The sequence below is a fragment of the Danio rerio genome, chromosome 21 (assembly GCF_049306965.1).
Source record: "Danio rerio strain Tuebingen ecotype United States chromosome 21, GRCz12tu, whole genome shotgun sequence".
NCBI lineage: Eukaryota > Metazoa > Chordata > Actinopteri > Cypriniformes > Danionidae > Danio > Danio rerio.
This window is the reverse complement of record NC_133196.1, coordinates 13,742,062-13,766,711: the sequence shown is the minus strand read 5'-3', so window position 1 is coordinate 13,766,711 and position 24,650 is coordinate 13,742,062. Positions and strand designations below refer to the sequence as shown.

General features: G+C 33.9%; 1 long non-coding RNA gene across 4 annotated transcripts in view; it reads left to right on the top strand.

Moving 5' to 3' along the window:
• LOC141379814 (uncharacterized) overlaps nt 1–24,650 on the top strand; it is a 127,497-nt gene that overhangs the window by 90,229 nt on the left and 12,618 nt on the right. For 2 of the 4 annotated variants that reach the window (XR_012396643.1, XR_012396641.1), the window contains one exon: nt 10,356–10,478. The exons of the other annotated variants lie outside the window; for them this stretch is intronic. This is a non-coding gene — a long non-coding RNA (uncharacterized lncRNA). The remainder of the gene's footprint in view (nt 1–10,355; nt 10,479–24,650) is intronic. 4 annotated transcript variants of the gene reach the window in all.

Genomic DNA, 24,650 nt, shown 5'->3' with positions numbered 1-24,650 from the left:
GGGATCAAGAAAATAGCAAAAAAAAAATGTGGCTGCACTGCAGGCTATCTGTGAGATTAGTCGTTTTACAGGAGATGTGTTCTGTAATTAGTTTGCTTCTCCGCGCTACAATATTGAATAACCTACTTTAAACGATTATAGTTGATAGCAATAAGGATCCATAACGTGGATAAAAATAGTTCTGCCATTTACAAGTTGTGCAGAATCGTGCAAAGAGTTGTTTTCAGGAGAACAATCTTAGTAGATTAATAATCATCATACATAACTTCATATTGCTTAATTGCCATATCATATCATGAAAACTATGTTTTTTTTTTGTTTTTTTTTTTATTAAATCATAAAATCATTAAAAGTTAAATTAACATCAAGACTATCGTAACTGAATCAGATTTTATCATTTAGGAAATTCATTAACACCAGTTTAGGTCACAATTCGTGCTATTAAATATTGGCTTATTACCTGCCTGTTATAAATATTATTATTTACATGATAATATACAGCATGATAATATATTATTATTATTATTATTATTATTATTATTATTATTATTATTATTATTATTTTAAAATATAAATTCTATTTTTTGACATTTTAGTTTTAGTCAATTATTGATTATTAGGGATTTTGTCAATTATTGATCATTGAAAAACTAACCTAACTGTAAAGATAAGTTTAATAAATAACAATTTGTACATGTTTGTTTTAATGTTTGCAATAATAATAATAATAATAATAATAATAATAATTTATTATTATTATTATTATTATTATTATCATTTATTTTGTATTTATGCTTTAATTTGTCTTTTTTAGCAAAGACATATATTGATTATTACTGATGATGTTTGAAAGGACCAAAAATAAAAAAAAAATCATAATATTACATGCCTTTACGGGTTTCCTTCCTCTGCTTTATAATGTTCCCCTTTATCTGCTGACCTGTTATGATGATATGTTATGAAAAGAGATGGTCACAATGACACTATGAGTGTGCGAGCGGCTGCATTTCACACAGAAATGCCACAATAGCTGCAATTATGAGACAAAAGTGTGACACGTGGCTTTTATATAATTAGAATCTATTATCAAACGCACATAAATGGCCTCAGTTTCCTCTTTACTGCCGCTCAACAATAGGTTCATCACAATTCTTTGGGGAGGAAAAAGAAGACATCATAATATGCAGGATATCAGATCTCACCTTACGCTGATCAGGAAACTGTGTCCATAATTGTCTTGCTTTCCGAAACTGCAGAGTATTTTGTCAAACCCAGAGACAGTTTAGTAGTCTTTTCATGCATGGCATTCACTTCGATGGACAGAAATATGGAAGTCAGTTTGAACAATTTAAATTGCAGCACTGTAACCAACCACTGTAAACAATGTTTTTCATAGGAAAATTGTAGTAACCATGTTTTTTTTGGTGGCACTGTAGATTTACTTACAGTTACCATGGTAAAACTACAATTTAATGGGCTTTTACCGTTTAACCATTTACACAGTTCCATTTAATACTTGTTTTTGTTTCCTCTTCTTGTCTTAAGTTATACCAAAGACTATTGAACAGTGGTATTTTTATCTGATCGGGCTGGTAGAACACATTTTGGTGCGTGAGCACAAATTCATCTGCCAACACAGCTGCTTGCGACAACAACATAACTTTTTGTTCGTTAAGGTAAACCACCACGCATTCAGGCAATCTATCTTTAAATTTCTTGTGTAAAATTTATTATTTTAACGAACTCAGTTGCCTTGCTAGCAGAATTGCTCTGCGGTTGAATTATCAATAAATGTCTGTAAATCGAACAATGCCATCCTGTCTATCACTTGTACAAGAAAAAATACAGAGAGAAGTGTGTGTGAGAAGTGTATGCAGATGAAAGCATACAAAAGCATGAACACATAGTCTGCAGCACAAGGGTGGTATTTATTTTGTGTCCTGTCGATGAAGTTACCATTAACAAACGTTCACCGCTGCTGCCCATCTCAAAGTTACGTTTACGGCTGAAACAGCAGTACAGACTTGGATTATTGCAAAACAAGATGGAGCTATAAAATATATATATATATATATATATATATATATATATATATATATATATATATATATATATATATATATATATATATATATATATATATATATATATATTATGTGATCACATGTTGATTGGTCAGTTTGAATGTCTCAGTATTTGGGCTTTAGGCATGGTCAAGAAAGATACAAAATAGGTGTAAAACTCTGCTCTGGCTCTTTTCCTGGCCTGTCTTTTCCTGCTCTGCTCCTCTTCTCCTCTGGAGTCTATCTTCTTTGACTCTACTGCAATCAAGCTAACTTCTGTTCTTGCTCTCTTTGTCTCTCCCTTCCCCTTTGTCTCTCCTTCTACCTCTGGTAACTTTAATTTTACATTTAAGCTGGGTACAATTTCTATCATATGTTTTATCATTTCATATTTTATTATTTTATACAGTTATTTGTAATTAATTCCGTTGTAACCATAGAGAATTATTCTCATTAAATCATATCATTTTCAAGTATTTGTGAATTCCTTTTGATTTAACATCAACACTTAATTGTTCCATATTGCAATACAATGCAATCACATAATATCAATAATGTGATTATAACTGCATATCGATGACGGTGTGAAATAGCCTAACGTTACTGTAACTGTAACGTCTGCAATTATATAAAATAAATGCAGCATATATGAACACATACAGACCCTTGCAGTCTCCGGCATATTACCAGGTACAGAAAAACTACACACAACATATTTAGTCCTTATTTGGGTTCAAAACCACACAACATATAGCCCACAGTCAGTGCAAACCTATCATCAATATCTTTAATCTTCACCAGCACATGTAGCCTCTGTTAGAAAGTAAAGCTGTCATTCCCGAGTTCATAACAGTCCAAAAGGCGATGATAATATTAAACATGGCACTTTGTTCATGTTTTAGGTTGCTGAAAGAATCATTTGCTCATTTGTTTTTCTGGCTTCTCCTTTGTTTTTGGTTTTTGCACTTCACTCTGACGTTTGTCTGTTTCTGAAAGGATCGGAGAAGCACTTCAATAATCACATGCACGTTATTATTATCAGCTCAAGAAGAACAGTATTTCAAACAGGGCCGGCCCACGGCATAGGCAGTATAGGCCAATGCTAAGGGCGCTGTACATCCAGGGGGGCGCCAGAAATGAGCGCGGTTAAGTTGGTTTTGTTTTCGGTATTTCTGACACGTTCAGTGATAGACGGCAATAACTCAAAAGCCTCTTACCCTAAAAAGATCTAAAGTGTGTTTCCTACCAAAAAGCTAAAGCTGGTTATGATTCATAGCTGTCTTTTTCTTTTTTTTTTCGCTCAACATTATGACCACTGCTCCATTTAAGCCCTTGCTAATATGCATTCAGCTGGGAGAGCTCGCGCCGAGGTCTTAGTAAGGGACCGTCGGAAAAGTGCTTCTTTTTTTTCTTTTTTTTTGGCTCCGTCCTGTTTGTTTATTTTAAACCACTAATTTTCTCTTAAATGAGCACAAACTGTTACTAAAGTAGTCGAATGCTTCATTATAGATCTGTGCATTCTTACATTAACACCTCTGGTATCAAGCAAATCACAATGAGAGATTCACTAGCTGCTTTTCACTAAATAACTATAGTAACTTTAATCAATATGCAAATACAATTAAAAGTGAAGTAGATTTTATAGCTTTATTTAATTTCTGTATAGGCCATCGATTTTAATAGGCTAAACCTTTCATTTTATTGTCAATATTTTCGAATGTTTGCTATGTATTCTATAATTTGAAGCTATTTGTTGTCCCATATTTCAATAAATAGCAATAAATAGCTATAGTGCTATCTGTTAGTTTTGACGTCAGCTAATGTTATGGAAAGACATAGATGTTATGGAAAATAGTAATAGTAATGTAACTACCCCCATCATTCCTTCCTCAAGGAAATGCGTGAATATTAAATCTATTCAGCATTAATGTTAATTGCATTGGCATATTTATCTGATGTTTTCCCAGCTTGTAGTAGTCGATCAAAAAACTATTTGGTTTCTTATGACTATACAGTGGAATTTACTGCAATGTGACGAGGCGCCACCTGAAATCTTGCCTAGGGTGCCAAATTGCTTAGGGCCGGGCCTAATTTCAAATGTAGATACAATCGCGAGCTCTTTGGAGACGGTGAAACCACTTACACTTTTAGATAGAAAAAGTGGAACGGTATGGTTTGCTTTTGGTACCTTATGACAGTGGAAACGGCCATAAAACCGTTCCGTATCATACCACTCAGTGGCAACAGGCCATAAAATGTCACTAAAATGCAGTATTTAGACCTCGAATGAGGGGAATTGCAAAAAAATTTTCACATTTTCAGAAAATAGAACCACCTCTTTCAATAGGCTGGCTACAGGCCTGACCATATATATTGTAACCATATATGCAACCTGTTTAAAATTCAATGTATTGAAAGCAATAGTTTTCATTTCATTAAAACAAGACACAATCATTCAATATATTACTTTGCTATTCAGTAATACATGCATGAAAGGGCTAGTTTGGGGCTAGTTTCATCATGCCTCTCGACACATTGCATGTGCGGTCATTGTGCAGAACATTTGTCTTGAAAATGCTTTGTCCAATTACCAATCAATTTTCCAAATGTTCCCCGGGGCAGAACATTTCATAACAGATTCCTGTAGCCAGAGGACATCTCCACACTCAGGCCTCTCTCTTCCTCTCTCTCTCTCTATAGTATGCGTGTTTTTCTTTGAACAATAAACAACACAATTTTCAAACCAATTTTCCCCCTCCTGAAACAATTCGTGTCTAATGGAGCAAGACAGGAAACAGTTCCTTCACTCTTCTTGAAATATCGAAGAAAAGAAAAGGAAAAAAAAATCAAAGAAAGTTGTCTCCGTGCTGCAGAATACAGCGCAAGCTTGATAGAAAACAATAGAACAATCTCTTGACTGGAGACGCGACTCGGGCTCTGATTGTTTCTTCGCCGTGCCTGCTATTGTTTTCCTGGAAAGCCCGGCACGCGCTCTGACACAAACAAATTCAAATTCACATGCTTAGTTTGCGCGATTTACCGTTTTGACAGCCGATCATCGTGTGGTTTATTTGTACACAACCTCACACGGAGAATAAAACTAGCGTGTGCCTTTTCTGGAGACACTGGAGAAAAAAAAAAAGAAAGCTTTTGTGTTCCTCGCAGAGGTGTAGCGACAGCAATGAAAGAAAGAGAACGAAATGTCCTGTGATTGAAAAGCACTTCAAATGTGCATTTCATTTACATCTGCTCTGATTGTGTTTAGGTTCTTGCTGCTGTTCTCTTCCTCTTTACAAGATCTAAGTGATCTGCACTGCAGGGCTCCTGCTAGGTTTCCCTGCTAGCGCTTTGCTTTGGCTCTAATAGGAGCACAAGAATGACGGCTTTGCTACGTATCTTGGTTTTGAAGCTTTTGTTACAGCAGGGTGGGAAACTAAACTGAAGAAATGCATTATTTCTTCAAACGCTGCTCTAGTGAGCAAGTTGTTGCTGTGTCTTTAAAGTCCGTGTGGAATCAAAATGTAGAGTTTATTTTGCTAGCACACATTTTTCCATACCAAACAATTCTAGATCTATTCAGTAACTGTTTTATTTTTTATTTTTTGTTGCGTTTTGGATTCTATAATCATCAGATCCAAAGTCAGGGTGGGTTCGAGTGATTTGAAAGACCCACCCCTCTACTGAAAAGTCCAGAATTTGGCCTTTACATATGCCTGTTTGTTCCATTTTTGACTGCTAGCCATCATAAATTGAGAAACTTACCAATTGAAGAAGGCTTTAAGGCAGATTAAATTTTAATTTTTCAAGTTTCAAAATTCTGACTGAGAAAAGTTGAATGAGGTGGCCAGTCTTTTCCTGCCAGGTTTCCCTGCTAGCACTTTGCTTTATCTCTAATAGGAGTACAAAAATGACGGCTTTGCTATGTATCTTGGTTTTAAAGTTTTTGTTACAGCAGGTTGGGAAACTAAACTGAATAAATGCATTATTTCTTCAAGCGCTGCTCCAGTGAGCTAGTTGTTGCTGTGTCTTTAAAGTCCGTGTGGAATCAAAATGTAGTGTTTATTGTTCTAGCGCATATTGTTTTTTCTTTAGGCGAAAAGTATTTGTCTGTGCAAGTTAATCCACTGAAAAATTTGGTTGTTTTGGTAGTCTTCAATCAAAATGAAATTGCTTCAGCATTTAGACTAGTCACTGTCTGTTGACAGTTAGGATAAGTCCCAATAAGTTTTTTTTGCCCTTGTGTCCAAGTCATTTGATTTTGAGTATCAACCGATACTGAAACCTGATCCGATACTTCTACAGCAGGGGTGCCCAAACTTGGTCCTTGAGGGTCGGTGTCCTGCATATTTTAGTTCCAACCCCGATTAAACACACCTGAACCAGCTAATCAAGCTCTTTTTAGGTATACTAAAACTTCCAGGCGTGTTGAAGGAAGTTTTAGTTAAACTATGCAGGACACCGGCCTTCCAGGACTGAGTTTGGACACCCCTGTTTTACAGTATAATGCATATATAAAAAAAGTATAAATCAACAGAAACAGATCCAGGATCTTTCTTTTTTTCTTTCTTTTTTCTTTTTTTTTTTTTTTTTTGCTTTTGGAGCAATTTTAGTGCAACAGTAAATTAAAAAAAAATAATATAAAAACAAAGAGCACTTCAACCTAACACAGTTTGCTATGGCAGTGTTGTTGTTATCAACTTTATAATACCTCCAGACCGCAGACATACTCACGCTTTCCGCTTCAAGCTGCTTCCGTGTTCTACTTTGCTGGCATTTAACCAACATCGTCTCTGCAACAAAGTGATGTCATGCAGCATGCTCAGTGTTTCAGTGTGAAGTCAAGAAAGAGGTCCTATTCTTTATTGCATTACTATAGATGTAAAAAAATAATAATTAATATATATATATTTATATATTCAAGTCCTGTTTAGGAAGTAACGTTAGATTCAGATCGAGTCTGAAACCCCGTGGTCGGTCCCTATTTCCAATCACGTGATCAGATCTGAACATATACAGTACATACAATACAATATTTTTAACCACATGTTTTTTAAATTGGGTTTAAACAATACAATCATATTAATAATCATAACATTGGATGACGTCAAATACAATAATAAACAAGGAAATAAATTAAAGTAAAATAAAGCAAACAATATATAAATAAAATTATATATATATATATATATATATATATATATATATATATATATATATATATATATATATATATATATATATATATATATATATAATTAAATAATATTTACAAAGTCCTTCTAAAATGTAAAAGTTTTTACACTTTTTTTACTATAAACATTTTGTAATGTATTAATTAAACAATTTAAGTCAGAAGAAAATTTGGGTAATGATGAAGAAAATTTACATTCAAAACACTTTAACATGGGCATTCGACAAAAAGATGATTAATCGATTCAATACTTACAAGTATCAAAGAACACAATTTGAATTAGGATTACCAAATTTAGATACTTGTAAAATGAGCCTATTTAAACAGAAAGTGGAGAATTCTTTTAAAATAAATTTACAAACGTAGAAAATACCTGTAAAAATATAAATCCCACACTAAACATGTTAAACAGCACAAATAGCTGACCTGTCAGCAGCACATCTATGGCAAACTGCTTCAAACTATACGTGTTAACTATATCTTATGAGTAATTTAGCGTAAAGCATGACTCATATTTAAATTAGATCATTGACTTTCCCCTCATCATCTCATTCTGTGTCCTCAGATGCACTCCTAACAAACTATTGTAGAATATATCAATATAAACAGTATTGCCTCATGCCAAATTGTAAATTATATATATTCCCGTTTGCATTCCGCTGTTACATTGCTAGCACCAGGAACTGTGAGTTATAGACCTCCCAAAACCACAGAGCTCCTGGTGGAGGTGAACGGCCCCATTTATCCTGCTGTTTCCCCCGCAATACAAGGTTACTCTAATAGATTCCCTCCCTGACTCAACGTACACACAATTATACTGATGCTGTAACAGTTCACTCCCTTCTCATAACTCCAGGACAGACTCATTGCTTCCAGAGGACAGGTGCTATACTGACAATGACATTCTAGGTGTGGAAGAAACTTTCTAAAAGCTATTAAAAAAAATAATAATAATAATAATGCACACACACACACACACACACACACACACACACACACACACACACACACACACATTGTGAGCTGAAAAGAGTCAAACCATAAGGCATAAACTGCCAAACATAATATATACATGTATATATTTATTGATGAATTAGTCACCAATTTTTAAAGTCCATTATATTATATTATATTATATTATATTATATTATATTATATTATATTATATTATATTATATTATATTATATTATATTATATTATATTATATTGTTTTATTTTATTTTATATTATATTTAATGATGTCAAACAATTAATTCAAAATAAAAGTTCATGTTTACAAAATATATTTGTGCGTAATGTGTATATTTTTGTATACACTACCGGTCAAAAGTGTGGGGTCAGTAGGATTTTTAAATGTATTAAAATAAGCTTCCCCTGCTCTCCAAGGCTGCATTTATTTCATCAAAAAAACAGCACACATTGTCAAATTGTGAAATGTTATTGCGCCATAAAATAACAAGTAGTTTATCATTTCATTTAATAATTTATTCCAGTGATTTTAAAGATGAATTTTCAGCCTTATTACAGGATCACATGATCCTTCATTACACCAGTCTTCAGTCACATGATCCTTCAGAAATCACTTTAATATTAATTAATACTTTTATTATTATTATTAAAGTTAATAGCAAGAAAAGCAATACTGACTGGAGTAATAATTTAATTTAAAACTGCATACAATAAGAAAGCAATTATTAAAAATGTTAAAAATATTTAACTATTTAATTAATGCCTTTTTATGAAAAATACCTGTAGAATAATTTTCTTTAAAAATAAAATAAAATAAAACATAAAAAAAACAGAACCCCAACTTTTGACCGGTAGTGTATATAAATCAATGCACAAGTATAGTGTATCAAAGGAGTATTAGTCCATAAGATATTATTTTTTATTTCACATATTAAGGTTTTAGGTTTAATACTCCGCAGAAATCTGCAGATTTTTACCAAAATTCTCAGCAGAAATAGCAGAAAATTGTTTGCAGATTCCGTCTGGCCCTACTTATCAGTCACTATACTGTCCTTTGGCTCATGTACCCAAGCATACTTCCTCTTTCTGCAACTCTTCTCTGCATACCAGAACTGAAAAGTTAAATGTCCTTCAATATATTTTACAGCTTCTACAAGCATCAAGCTCCTTGTGACTAGACTTCTTATTAGACAGAAGTCAAATCTGGAGCAAGTCCCCTGCACTATATTTCTTTTTATTTTGCTATTTCCCTCTTGTCAGCAGTTCCTTCTAAGAAGTGTAAAACACAGTAAGAAAGAAGTATGCTTGGTTAATATATGGTATCATACAAAAGAGAAAGAGATTGATTCTGTTGTTATTCTTAACATTTTTCTAATAAAAAATAAAGACACAAAAGTAATAAAACATAAATTCCATTTTTCCCACAGAACCAATAAAACCAACTTTTTGTTATTTTTTAACTTCAAATTATCAATCATTTTCTTTTAATAGAAACCCCAATCCAAATCTGTATTTTTATTTTTTACTAGGACCAATGTAAGCAATCATCTAGAACCGCAACCACCTACAATATATTGTCCAATGAAATTTGAACTGGAAAAAAACTGCTTTTTAGAGCAACGATGTTTCTAAACAGGTCATTCTCTGTGTCTATATGGGCATTTTTCAGTTGCCTAATAATTTGAGTCCAGCAGTCTGGCCCGTCGCATTTCAGGAAAGTGTGTTTATATCTGCCAGCACTATAGAGAGCGGTTCTTTCTTCTGTGTGTCTAGACTTTAGAAAGGATGGAGAACACTTTTCGCCAGTGCTTTCATGCGGCGCTGTATAGTGGAGGTAATTGCTTTGATACAGTTCCACGTGTGGGATTTCTTGTACATTTGAACGACACCGTGCGCAGATCTCTGTGTCAATAGCCTGAAAGTCTATTCATGTTGAAAATGAAGCCAGCGGAGAGGAATAGAAGAGAAAGAGAGAGAATTTCTGTCACAAATCTCATCTGTTTGACAGCTGTCATCACTCACCTTTTTTTTTTTTTTGCTGGGGAAAAAAGAGCGGTTTAATTCTGCGGATAGATGGAGAAAATGGTATTGAATAACCCCCTTGGTCAAATATTTCTCTTTTTTTTTCCAGGATTTCAGGCAGTGTGATAAATTAGGTGCCCCCTGGATCAATACCTGCTTCTTTCTTCATAGCTCAAGATGAGATTTGTCAAAATAGGAACTAAAGGAAAGTCTATTGAGTTCAGTGTCTGAGGTACGAGCGTAATTTTTTCGAAAAATACAAGGCGGAGGGATGATCTACGTGGATCTGTTGTGCATGATGCTCACTAGTTGAAGTTTTTGGCCTTTTTTGGTGTTATATGAAGTGTGATGTTTAATTTTCTAACTATAGTTCTGTATATTGCATTTTTTGTTTTGGTACTATTTGATAATATAGACCCCTAAATGTGACCTTTAAAGTGGGCCTATAATGCCCTTTTTTACAAGATGTGAAATAAGTCGCTGATGTCCCCAGAGTGTGTATGTAAAGTTTTAGCCTAAAATGCCCCACTAATAATTTTTTATAACTCTTTGACGCTGTCCCTTTTACTCTTTGATCCAAATTGTACCATTTTGGTGACTGTCGCTTTAAATTCAAATGAGATTGTGCTCCCAGCCCAGGTACAGTGTGAAAACTCTAACAGCAGACGGCTGCTTCTCACTCAGAGCTGTTTATGCTAAAAACAGGGAGATATGGTCACTAATGTCTGTGGATTTCCCCCTCTGATGACACACACAAAGAGTGAATGTTAATCAAAGTGTTTCTGCAGACTATTTTTATGAATTGTGATTATAAAAAGATCATTTATTTTTAAAATTGAAAGTTGGTTATATTCAGACACTTTTGCCACACGACTGTGTTTAAACCTCTTATAAAAGGGATTTTTGCATAGTAGATCCTCTTTAAGAAAATTATTTAGCTTCTGTTCAGTTAGAAAACATTCATTTATTCATTTTCCTTCGCCTTTTCCCTTTTATTAATCAGGGGTCACCACAGTGGAATAGTTCGCCAACTTATCCAGCATATGTTTTACACAGCGGATACCCTTCCAGCTGCAATTCATCACTGGGAAACACCCATACACACTCATTCACACACATACACCACGGCCAATTTAGTTTATTCAATTCACCTATAGCGCATGTCTGTGGACTATGGGGGCACCCAGAGGAAACCCACGCAAACATGGGGAGAAGATGCAAACTCCAAACAGAAATGCCAACTGACCCAGCCGGGACCCTTGCTGTGAGGCAACAGTGCTAACCACTTAGCCACCGTGCCACCCACTTAGAAAATTATTTAATTTATTTTAACGCTCCTGCATTTAAACAATGAAGCTGCCAATGGCTGTGAATAGAAGAACTTATTGATAATTAATGCTATTTTCATACATATATATATATATATATATATATATATATATATATATATATATATATTATGCTCTTATTTTTATATTTATTTAGCTTTTTTACCTTATTTGCCTGTTTTTGTTTTATTTATACTGTTTATTGAGTTTAGCTTTAGTTTTATTCATTTGATTTATTCTGCTTTATTTATTTATTTCACTTTTAGTTTATTTATTATAAAATTATCTTGTATTTTCTTGAATTTCTTATACATTTTTCATTTGTTTTTAATTTTTAGCTTTTTATTCAAGTTTACTGTATTCTATTTAATTTTATATCGCATGGTTGTTTTTACATGAATTAATTGTTTCTACTTAATATTATTTTGCTGTGTTTTACTTGATTTAATTTTAATGGCTGTTAATAGAAAAACTTAATGACGGTTAAAGGGGCAGTAGGTGAGCATCTTTAGAAACATGTTTTGTTGTGCTGGTTAAGTCTCTTCACATTCCAATGGTGATGATTAAAGTAAATGATCTTAATGTAAATATGTATTTTTATATTCTGGCAGAAGAATAAAAATATGTTCATCCAATTATATTACTAACAATTCCCATAATTCTGATAATTTGTCCGTGCAAGTGCACCGCATTTACAACACGTGCACATGAGAGAGAGAGAGAGAGAGCAGCAAAAACAAATGCTGAATCAAAACTTTTTAAAATTCTGTATCAATATTGTAAATACTTTTGCACTCTGGATGCAAAACCAAAAAGGATGAAACCATGGCTGAAGTGTTTCTTTTAGACAGGTATACTGTTATGTTTTAAAACTAATTTAGTCGAGCTTATGTAGATTGTGTTATGATTGGATTATATTAAGGGTGTCACGATTTCGATTTTTAATCGAAATCGATCGAATTTTATGCTCAACTTCAATTATCGAATCAAAAAATAGAATTGTCGATGCTGCCACGCCCCCATGTCACGTTAGCTTGGCTTGCCAAGCGGGAAAAAACATGCTTGTTGAAGTGCTTGTTAAACTGCAGACGGAGGAGACCAGTCGACAGAGCTTAAATCCTCTCCTCTTTCAAAGAAGTCGCCGGTGTGGAAGTATTTCGGATTTCCAGTTAGTTATGTTGACAACGTTCGTGTTGTCGACAAAAAAAACACAGTTTGCAAGCTCTGCTATCTAAGTATTACGGTTGGGATGATAGAAGATGGGTGCATCGCGATCCTCCGCCCCACACCCGTTGCAAATCCGCTCGCGAAAAATACACACTCAGGCCCTGTTTACACTAATATGTCTTTGTTTTTAAATGGCATTTTAGAACGACAACGATCCACATCCACACTGGCGTGTAGCATTTCTGAGCAGCCGTCCTTTCTCTCTACCGCTGAAAACGCACATCACGTGACCACACACACTCATTCACACACAGACACAGACGCACACACATTGTCATGCGCTCAAGACAGCGAGTCAAGGCAGTCAGCGGATCAGTAGACTGCTTCCATCTTTTACTTTCACACAAGTACTTAGTAATTAAAGCGAACACCACAGATACTATTGGCAGGTTCCTGTTGGTTGTGCACCTTTTTTACAGACGCCATTATAACGACACAGATCACTGCCTATTCACGAGTCCCGCAGAAAAAAGTGATTGACAGGTGGTAATTATGTGTGTATCTTGCCTTTATTCATTTACTGTATGATTTGTTTATGGGTAAAACAAAGACCATGCAAGTCAGGTAGTTTAAACGGTAGGCTACAAATAATGAATTCGTTATTAATTAATTAATTAATTAATTATTCATAATTGAAAATCGAATCGTGACTTTAGAATCAAAAATGTAATCGAATCGAGGATTTGGAGGATCGTGACACCCTTAGATTATATGCACAGAAGTGTTGTTCAGCAACTGAAATTATCTGGCGATAGATTGATGTGACTGTTTTCAGTTTCATAAGGGACCTTTTACCGCATCGATAATGTTGATTTTTATTTAGTTTAACAACAAAACATCAGTAAATAGTGCTGTTCCGTCTAGCCTGCTTTACTTAGCTGAAGTTGGTTTTATATTGACATTGGTTCATTTTTGATTAATGACAACCTGTGACACGCTCCCTATATTGTTTGCCATGCTACTTTGAATGTTCGGTATGAAATAGCTTGTAAGTGTGGCTTAGAAATAAGTGTAATTCCTGCACGCCGTCAGCCAATCACTAAGCACACAGTAGTCGCTTTAGGACAAAACGTGTGAGAGAATGAGACTGATGAGTGAGTGATGACAAGTTTTGCTTGCTACACAATTGAAAACATGCTAGATATAATAGTATTTTTTTCGGAATTGTAGTATTATTATGTACTATAAAGTTTTCTAACTGGGGAATGACATGATCTAGTGCAGGGGTTCCCAAACTTTTTAGCTTGCGACCCCCAAAATAACAATGCTAGTGACTTGCGACCCCCAATATCCTCTGAGGTGGTTATATATACAGAAACCTTGCATGCAATAGCGCACACACACCAATAGACCCAAGTTTATTCTTCGTTTAATTTTTTAATGTATATCAGAGCTGTAAATGTGCCAGAAAGTTTATTCTGATGTTATAAAATCAATCTGCTGCATCTGACGCCATTGGTGTGTCTTTAAAATTATGTAATTACACCAGGGGTCACAATCCAATAGAACTAGTAACTATAAGCTACTGTAGTAACTATATAGTATATATTAACTATAAACAACAATTTTTCTCTTCAGTAGTTTATAGATAAAATATTGTAATTCTTATGGTTTAATATAAATAAATAGATTTTTGGAAATCACCAGGCGACCCCCCTTTATTGTCTCGCGACCCCTTGGGGGGTCCCGACCCCCACTTTGAGAACCACTGATCTAGTGGGTTGTCTGCTGACATCTGTAAGGTGCGTGCGTTTATGTTTCAGGAGGCGTGGCTTTGGACGGCAGGGAAGGGGACTGTGTTTAAAAGATATTTTGCTAACCAGTTAGCATTGTGGCAGATCCCTACTGCACCTTAAATGCCATTTTAATTTGTTTTTCTCTTTTTTTTTATTGTGCTCTTATTTTTTGAAAGTATTTTGCTTTAATTTTTTACTTAATTTGACTGTTGTTTTTTGTTTATTTATAGTGTCAATTTAGTTTTGTTTTAATTTATTCTGATTTATTTATATCACTTTTTGTATAATTGTTATAATGTTATCTTATATATTTTTTATTTTTTGATCAATAAAATTTTACTGCATTCTATTTAATTTTATATTACATGTCTGTTTTAGATTAATTAACTTTTTTTACTTTACTTTGATCAATATAACTGCGTTTTTCTTAAAGTAATACTTAACAAAATTAGACAATCTATATTTCAATTCAGCTTTTGTTAGCGTATTATTATTATTATTATTATTATTATTATTATTATTATTATTATTATTATCATTATTATGTTAGAGTATGTTGAAAGAACCGGAAAAAAATGGTGGCTCTGCGGTTAGCACTGTTGACTTACAGCAAAAAGGTTGCAGGTTCCAGTCGCGGCATTTCTGTGTAGAGTTTGCATGTTCTCCCTGTGTTGACGTGGGTTTCCTTCGCGTGCTTTGGTTTCCCCCACAGTCTAAATACATGCACTATACGTGAATTGAATAAACTGAATTGGCCGTAGTGTAGGAGTGTGTATGAATAGCTGGAGTAGCTGGAAGGGCATCAGCTGTGTAAAACATATGCTGGATAAGTTGGCGGTTCATTCCGCTGTGGCGACCCCTGATGAATAAAGGGACCAAGCTTAAGGAAAATGAATGAATGTTAAAAGAAGCATTTTTCACAAATAATGCAGTAGCAAAACCTCTCTAGGGCTCTCTATTTCTTTTACTTTTCAAAGCATTTTCTTATCGCTTCTTTCCCTATTTTCTCTTTCCTGCTGAGGTCATAGTTCATGTTTACAAAAAGCAACCCCATCTATGGCGTTCCAAGTATTTCATGAATTTACATTAGATGTCTTTTATTTTTTCTCTCTCTCTCTTTCTCTCTCTCTCTCTCTCTCTCTCTCTGTGCATGTTAATAGGAAAGTCTTAATTAAAATGTCAAGGTAGCGTGATGTGATGTCCCTCTCCCTCCACCGTCTCGCTGGCTTTGAAGCTCCCCAGAGGCCTATTAAGAGCTGGCCGGAGTGATTGAAGTTCAAAGGGCTGGAGCTGGAGATTGTGCTTCTCCTTCCGCGCGTCCCAACATCCTCTCTGCCTGACCTTTAGCAGACAGCCGTCCCGACTAATGCGCCTGCATATCTAATGAGAGGACAGTCTCGGCGAGCGCGATAACACTGCCTTTAAATGTTACATCCTCTCTGTCATTCCTCTCGCTCTTTTTTTTTTCTTTTATGTTGTGATTCTGATTGGCTGATGAATATTCTTGTTATTAATTCTCTCTCTTTTTTAAAATGCTTGATTTTGGTTGGCTGATCAACATTTTTATTTTTTAATGAAAAATGCTATGGGGCTGTTGAATGCTTGATTCTGATTGGCTGATGAGCATCCTTATTTTTATTTATGTTTTTAATGTTTGATTCTGATTGGCTGATGAACATTCATATTTTCAAATGAAAATTGTTACATTGCTGTTGGTGAAAGCTTGATTCTGATTGGCTGCTGAACATTCCTATTTTTAAATGGAAAATGCTAGAGTTCTGTTGATTGCTTGATTCTGATTGGCTGATGAACATTCTTAATTTTGTTATGCTTGATTCTGATTGGCTGATGAATATTTTTATTTTTAAATGAAAAATGTTACATTGCTGTTGTTAATTGCTTAAATCTGATTTGCTGATGAACATTCTTCTGTTCTGTTGAATGCTTGATTCTGATTTGCTGATAAATGCTCTTATTTGTAAAATTTTTTAGACCTGATTCTAATTGGCTGATGAATATTTTTGTTTTTTTTAATGGAAAAATGTTAGATTGCTGTTGTTGAATGCTTGATTCTGATTGGCTGATAAATATTCTTTTTTTTTTTTATGCTTGATTCTAATTGGCAGAGCATTGTGGGATAGATACTTAATTCTAATTGGCTTGTGCACCTTTTTATTAACAATTAAATCAGATTTTTGATGATTTTTTAAAATCCTTGATTGTGATTGGTTGATTATCATTCTATTTTTAAATGCTTAAGTTTAATTAGTTGTTGAACATTATTTAATTGCTTGATTCTGATCGGCTGATGAACATTCTTATTTCTAAACGAAAAATGTTACATTGCTGTTGCTGAATGCTTTGTTCTGATTGGCTGACGAACATTCCAAATATTTTAATTGTTTTTAATGCTTGGTTCTGATTGGCTGACAACCATTCTTATTTTTAAACGGAAAATGCTAGAGTTCTATTGAATGCTTGCTTCTGATTGGCTGTTGAACATTCTTATTTCTAATTAGGTTTGTAAAGCTTGATTCTGATTGGCTGTTGAACATTTTTATTTCTAATTATGTTTGTAATGCTTGATTCTGATTGGCTGATGAACATTCTTATTTTAAACGGAATATGCTAGAGTTCTGTTGAATGCTTGATTCTGATTGGCTGATAAATATTCTTATTTTTCATGCTTGATTCTGATTGGCTGATGAGCCTTATTATTGTTAAGTGACAAATGCTACAGGGTTGCTGAATGCTTGATTCTTGATTAACCTTATTTATTATTTATTAATTATTCATTCATTTAATAATGCATAATTCTGATTGGTTAACGAGCCTTTATTTTTTATTTATTTAATAATGCTTAATTCTGATTGTCTGATGAACATTGTTCATAATTAAAGGCTTAATTTTGATTGGCTTGTGAACATTTTTATTAATGTGTAAATCAGAATTTTTGATGATTTTTTAAAATGCTTGATTTTGATTGGTTGATGAACGTTTCCGTTTTTTTTAATTGCTTGATTCTGAATAGCTGATAAACATTATTATTATTTTAAATGCTTGATTCTGGTTAATTGCAGCTGGGAGGGCATCGGCTTTGTAAAACATATGCTGGAAAAGGTGGTGGTACATTCCACTGTGGCGACCACAGATTAATAAAGAGACTAAGCCGAAGGAAAATGAATCAATAAATGAAAACACTGTTTTTATTAGTATGTCTTTATCAAACAATTATTTAGTAAAATATGTTCCTAATTCATCACTTAATTTCTTTATTTTGCATTTTATTTTACATCACTTTGGTCTGCTTTTTTATTGTAATGTATTTTATAAAATTTGTATCTTTTAAAGTATTACTCAGTATTTAACTTTTTCATGTTATTTTATTAACACTTTATTTTTTTTTATTTACCTCACTATTTATTTTCCTGTATTTAATGTTCATTTGATATTCCTTTATTTTAATGATACATTACAGCATCCTTCGTACCTGACCTTTAGCAGACAGTCCTCCCAGCTAATGCGCTTGCATATCTAATGAGAGGGTCAGAGATGCTCTGACAGTGTGATAAGACTGTCTTTAAATGTTAGATCCCCTCTATCACTCGTCTCTCTGTTCTTTTGTCTCTCTGTGCAAGAGAAAGGTTAGTAGGAAGGACAGGGCACCGGCTGCTTTTCATAAATGGCTAGTTTTTTCTGTCAGATTCTAATGAGGCTTTCTCTTACACGTGTAATATAGTTTTGGCCTCATAAATCATGAGCTGTTGGAGGCATCAGTAATGTTTATGTGGCCATTAACAGTTGAGCTTGGAGTGATTGTTTGACGCCCTTGTCAGGATGGAGAGATGGTCAAGGTGGATCATTTTTTTTTCACAAGACCACAGTAATGGCTTCTCTAAGGGCAGGTTTTGACATGTTGGGCAGTGTCCAGTTCAGATAGCGGTTACTGGATACAGGGGATGTTTATTTTATTCTTTATTTTTTCCAAAGGATTCTTGCTGATTTCAATTATTTAAGTCTTACTGACTATATACTGCCTGTATATCCTATATCCAGGCCTACAAGTAACATTGTGCCATACCTCACCATGGCCAGTGACTTTCACAATTGTCTTTAATCTCAAAAACAATTTAGGCCTTAAAAGTCTTAGATTCACTGAAATATTGTCTTAAATCATTCTACAAGGATCTTAAATATTCTCTGTCCATATAAAGCTACCTACTCGGATCAACACCAATCCAATCACCAACAATTTATCTCAATAAAATGTTTAACAAAATGTCTATAACCAATATGGTTTAATTATCTTCATTACAATAAAATTTGTTTAAAGCAGTGGTGTCCAAACTCATCCTGGAGGGCCAGAGTCCTGCCAAGTTCCAACCAAGACACACCTGAGCTAGCTTATCAAGCTCTTACTAGGCTTACTAGGAAAATGCGTGCAGGTGTGTTGAGGCAAGTTGGAGCAAAAATCTGCAAGATACCGGTCCTCCAGGACTGAGTTTGGGCACCTCTGGTATAAAGGTTCTCAGTGTATTTATTGACCATATAGGATGAGGATACTGACCAGGGATTCATTTCCCAAATAACAACATAACTTGTGGCTTAACTACCATAGTACCATGCAAAATCCAAATTTTTATTATTTTTTTCACTAGCTTTGGAGATGTAACAGATTTCTGCTTGTAAATCACTTGTCACCTATAGCTTTTGTTATGAGCCACGGCTGCATTCAAAATGGCATAAATGATTTCGGGGTGCATTACAAAGCGAGTGCAATTGTCAATCTAAAGCTCAGTAACACTGAACTGTAAAAAAAAAAAAAATAAAAAATAAAAACTTTGAAAGCAAATTACACATGAGAGAGATAACTTTAAGCTTTTTTTATCATTCAAAGTGGATGAACATTCTAAAGAAATAGGGCAAAGGGGCGATAACTCGGAAATAGAACACAACCAGCAATTATGCTGCTAACTACAGCTCTTGGAGTAGTTGCAACCTCACACATTTGCGACGCAGTTTGTGATTTTTCATTGGAAACAGCTTCTGACGACAAAGTTTGCAGCCTTAGTTGGCTTATTTGGATAGACTGTTGTGCATACAGTACATTAACTTTATTACAGTTTTTAAAAGTGTTGTTGTTGATGTTGTTGTTGTTGTTTTTTTTTTAAAGAGTTATGTTGAATAAAATGAATGTGTATAATGTTTGGGTCTATAGACGATTCCATTGTCCATGGCCAATAGACATAACGTTGCAAGCCTGCTCGCGAAAAATACACACTTAGGCCCTGTTTACACTAATACGCCCTAGTTTTAAAATGGCATTTTAGAACAAAAGCGATCCACATCCACACTGGCGTTTCATCTAGCATTTCTAAACAGCCCTCCATCCATACTTTTCTGCTGAAATTTATCAAGGATGTACTGCTGGATTTCATCTCACTATTGTTAGAGTGATATTTAATCATGTTGTCTCTATCTAACAATTCTTCTGTCTTTTGAATCAGGTAACGTGTCACCACGTCACTACACCGCTTCAAGCTTTCGATTTTTTAGTCATTTTAGCGGAAACCTCAGATACTGTCGGTTGGTTCCTGTTGGTTGTGCACATTTTTTACCAACCAAGTTTGTTGACTCCATTATAACGACACAGAGCACTCTGCCTATTCATGCCGAGTCCCACGGAAAAAAGTGATTGACGTGGTAATTTGTGTGTAACTTATCTTTATTTATTTATTAATAGCTCATTTCTAATTTCTTTTAACTAAATTAATTTATTTTTTGATGGAACACGTAAAAATCTGGACCAACAGGGCCAAGGCAAAAGATCCTTAGTGTTTAGCTCTGTTTAGGTCTAAAATGTAATCCATACTTGTCTTCAAAAGGTCTTAAAAAGTCTTAAATTTGACTTGAGGAAACTTGCAGAAAACCTGTTTTAACCATAATATATGTTTTTTTTTTTTTTTTTTTTGACTCTCTAAAAACTTGATTCTGATTGGTCAATTATTAAACTCTTAAATAAATAGGCAAGCCTGAAATCATTACCCTAAAAAGCATTATGGCTAATGCTAATCGTGCCTCTATTGCAGTATTCAGCGATGAAGAAAGCTGCTATATGATTGCGAGCAATTTTCTACAGGATTTTTAATACTAAGTAATACAGACATCATTATCTCACCATAGAAAGAAAATATCTGGTTAAACACAGACTTATCCAGCTACTTTCTGCAAGCTTTACATTTCATTAAAGAGCTTGTAAATCATTACAACTCAGATCAATGTTTTGTGTCTAATTGTTTAGTTTTGTGGCAAGTATGTACTAAGTGGCATAATGCCAACATCTAGTTGGTTGTTTGTCCAGAATAAAGCTCTTCACTTTTATTCAGTAGTCCTCTGCTTCGCATAAAGCATGTTGGCTTAATTCTGCATATTTTTTGCTGCTTGAAATTATTGAGTCTGATTGGCTGGAAGGTGTGCACTAAAACTATTCAATGCACAGCTAGTTTCCATCAGTTTGGATCACAGTTCAAATTAACTGTGCTTCTCTCAAACATTAATAGTAACCATAGAAAAGTTTAGGTTTAGAAGTTTAAGTTTTGAGTGTGGTATATCCATGTTATATATTTAATTGTATATCTTCTGTAAAGGATAAGAACACTAGTGAATATTTACACCACAAAACTAGCTGTTTATATAATCTTAAGACTAACATATCAATACTTACACCCCAAAAAACTTGATTTGAGATTTTAGGTGGACTTGAAGGAGTAAAAATGTGACTTGTGGCATTGAAAGCATGCAAGGCATTCAGGAAAGCGTGCATTTTTTTTATTCTTCAGGGCTGAGATACTGAGATGTGACTCATTGAAGCTACTCTTAAAAAGAAAAGAAAAAAAAACATGAATTATTCATGGATTACCTCACAAGTCTGCAGGGATGTGTACTCAGAAATATGCTAATATTAACTGACTTGTCAATTTCTCTGACTTGATGTATAGTAATCATAAAAAACGGACAATGCCAGCTCATCCATAACGCTAAACAGGTGGGCGTCAGGAAATTACACAATAAAAGTCTTGAGTAAACTCTGTAACTGAGAGGGACGGTGAGAAAAAAGAGGTCGGTGATGTCGGTGTGAATATGTATTCTATGAACAAACATGAGCCTGGCCAAAACAAAAAAGAAAAAGACAAAAATATCAGTTTGTTCCGAAACAATGACAGATTCCCATTTAAAGTATATAAGCATTCAGAATATGCTGTTTTCATTTCCAATATAGATCAAAGAAGGATAATTCAGCTTATCATCAAAGCTTATTGTATTTTAAAGCAATTTAAACTATTTAAGCTAATGTGGTTGTCTTGAGCCAGGTGTTCTACAGCTTAAAGGTTCATCAATTTTTTTAGGTTTTACTTTCAGCCTGTTAGTTTTAAAGATATTAGCTAGTGCACACCAAAACAGGGACAAAATCTGTGTTTAGAAAATATTAAACTGAAACATCGAAAGCTTGCAGTTTGTCACTTCTGCCTATATGGATTAACGATTTCTTTCACCTCACGTATACTTAAGTTTCTCAAAATCTCGATATCTTTGCGCCCACAGAACTGCCCCTCACTGGAAATTTTCTCTTTTTTTTGGACCATGTTCTGTAAACTTTAGAGATGGTTGTGTATGAAAATCCCAGTAGATTTGCAGTTTCTGAAATACTCAGACTAGCTCGTCTGGCACAAATCCATGCCACGTTCAAAGTCCCTTAAATCACCTGTCAGCAGATCTTCTTGACCATGTCTTCATGCCCAAATGCATTAAGTTGCTGCCATGTGATTGGCTGATTTGCAATGTGCGTTAACGAGCAGTTGGACAGGTGTACCTAATAAAGTGTATGCGTGTATATATTCGTTAAAAATGCATAAAGGTTATGTGACCATCAGGAATAATGCAGCATCTCATCTCTCTGCTAAAATAGTTTAACAGCAATAAAAATAGCAAAGTTTGAACCTACTACAGTGCACGTCACTTCTTAAATTAAGCGGTTGTTTCTTGACTGAACCAAATTTATTTTTGATGTCTTGGTCACACTATTTGGAGGGCCGGAACAAATTTCCTTGGGGGCTGGGTTCGGCCTGCGGACTGCCAATTAAACAGCCCTGTTCTATTTTATCCCTACAAAATTACTACAATGTAAAGTTATTAGTTCTTTTCTAATAGAGTTATTTAAATCAACTATATTTTCGATATTAGTGTAATTTCACAAGTTTCACAAGTCAGAATTATTAACCCCCTGTATATTTTCCCCCAATTTTAATAGAAAGATGTTTTTAACATTTCCAAACATAACAGTTTTGATAAGTAATTTCTAATAACTGATTTTTTTTTTTTTTTTATCTTTGCCATGATGACAGTACTTAAGTTTTTATTAGATGTTTTTCAAGATAGGGGAGTGCAGGCACAAAGTAATGCTGGGTAAAATGTAACACAGAGTTTAAATTGATTTGCTCAGGGTTACCCATGGCATGCTTCCAAGGTTTTCACCAGTGTCTGCACATGTCTTCCACCAAGTATTGTAAAAGTTTGGCAAAATTTGCATGAGAAACATAGAAGAAACATTTTTTCAGCATGAAAGTAATGTTTATTATACTCTATATTTTTTATTTAAAAAAAAAATCTGTGAAAGTAACATAAAATCATATATTTTTGTGACTATCTTCTTCTAGGCTAAAAGATGGAACCATTTTGAAAGATGAAAAAAACAGTGACTGCTAGAGGAAAACACAACACAGTTATCAGTTAACAGGGTGTTACAAATAAGCAACACACTGTTGCACACCAATTAAACTAACAATATAATTTTTGAATTTTGAGTGTAATGTTGAGAACTTTTTAAATAAAGAATGTTTTTGATAGAAAATATTTTTAATCGAAAAAAATTATTTTATTGCTAACAATGCAAATAAATGCATTCTATATTAATAGATAAAAATACAAGTAAATGCATTGTATAATAATGGATAATAATGCAAATAAATCCAAATGTGTTTATCTAAATAAATAAATAAACATGCTGTGCTATGTAGAATAAAAAAAAATTAAGTACTGAGGAAATACACTATTTAATGTAAACTAAATTCAAATGAATTGTGTGAAATCTGCCTTTTTAAGCATGTGTTACAACTAACCCTCTGTCTGTTACAACTTGCCCCGTAGGTGGGGTAATTAGTAACATTTTTACTCCTGGCACTTTTGGCAATACTGCACAAAAACCATAGATCCAGCGGTCAAACTTCCAGTGCTCATTTGCAGGAGAGGTTTGTGTGTTGCTGGTAAAAATATATATTTATGGTTTGTCTAACCCTGTTACTTTCTTCGGTATTTGGCCAAAACCAAAAACTAAAAAGATGTCCCACTCTCTCCTACTAGTATTCAGCTTAAAGTGCAGTGTAAGGTAGAAAAGGCCTAACTGGATTAATAAGGCTCACTAGGCAAGTTAGAGTAAATAGTCAAGTCATTGTTTAATGGTGGTTTGTTCTATAGGCAATAAAAAAATATTACTTAAGGGGGCTAATAATATTGACCCTAAAATGCTTTTAGGAATTTATTTTATTTTTTTGCTTTTATTCTAGCCGAAACAAAACAAGACTTTTTACAGAAAAAAAAAAAAAAAAAAATTATATATATATATATATATATATATATATATATATATATATATATATATATATATATATATATATATATATATATATATTATAGGAAATACTGTGAAAATTTCTCTGCTCTGTTAAACTTAATTTGGGAAATATTTGAAAAATATTGAAAGAAGGGCGAATAATTTTGACTTCACCTGTATATTGCAGAAAATCAAATGCTATATCAGATTTTTTCCAATATCATGCAGTTGAATTTTGATTTAATAATCACCTAATTAAATCTTTTAACGATTATGAATGCAATTTTGCTTAGCTTGTCATTGAACTACAACTCTGTGTACTAATAAATGCTCCTCCATCTGAAAGCATGTGCTGGAAACTTACTGCTGATTACAGAACAGGCTTTACTAACAAAATACGCATACAGCTGTCTTCGATTAATCGTGCAGCCCTACTTCAGGGGACT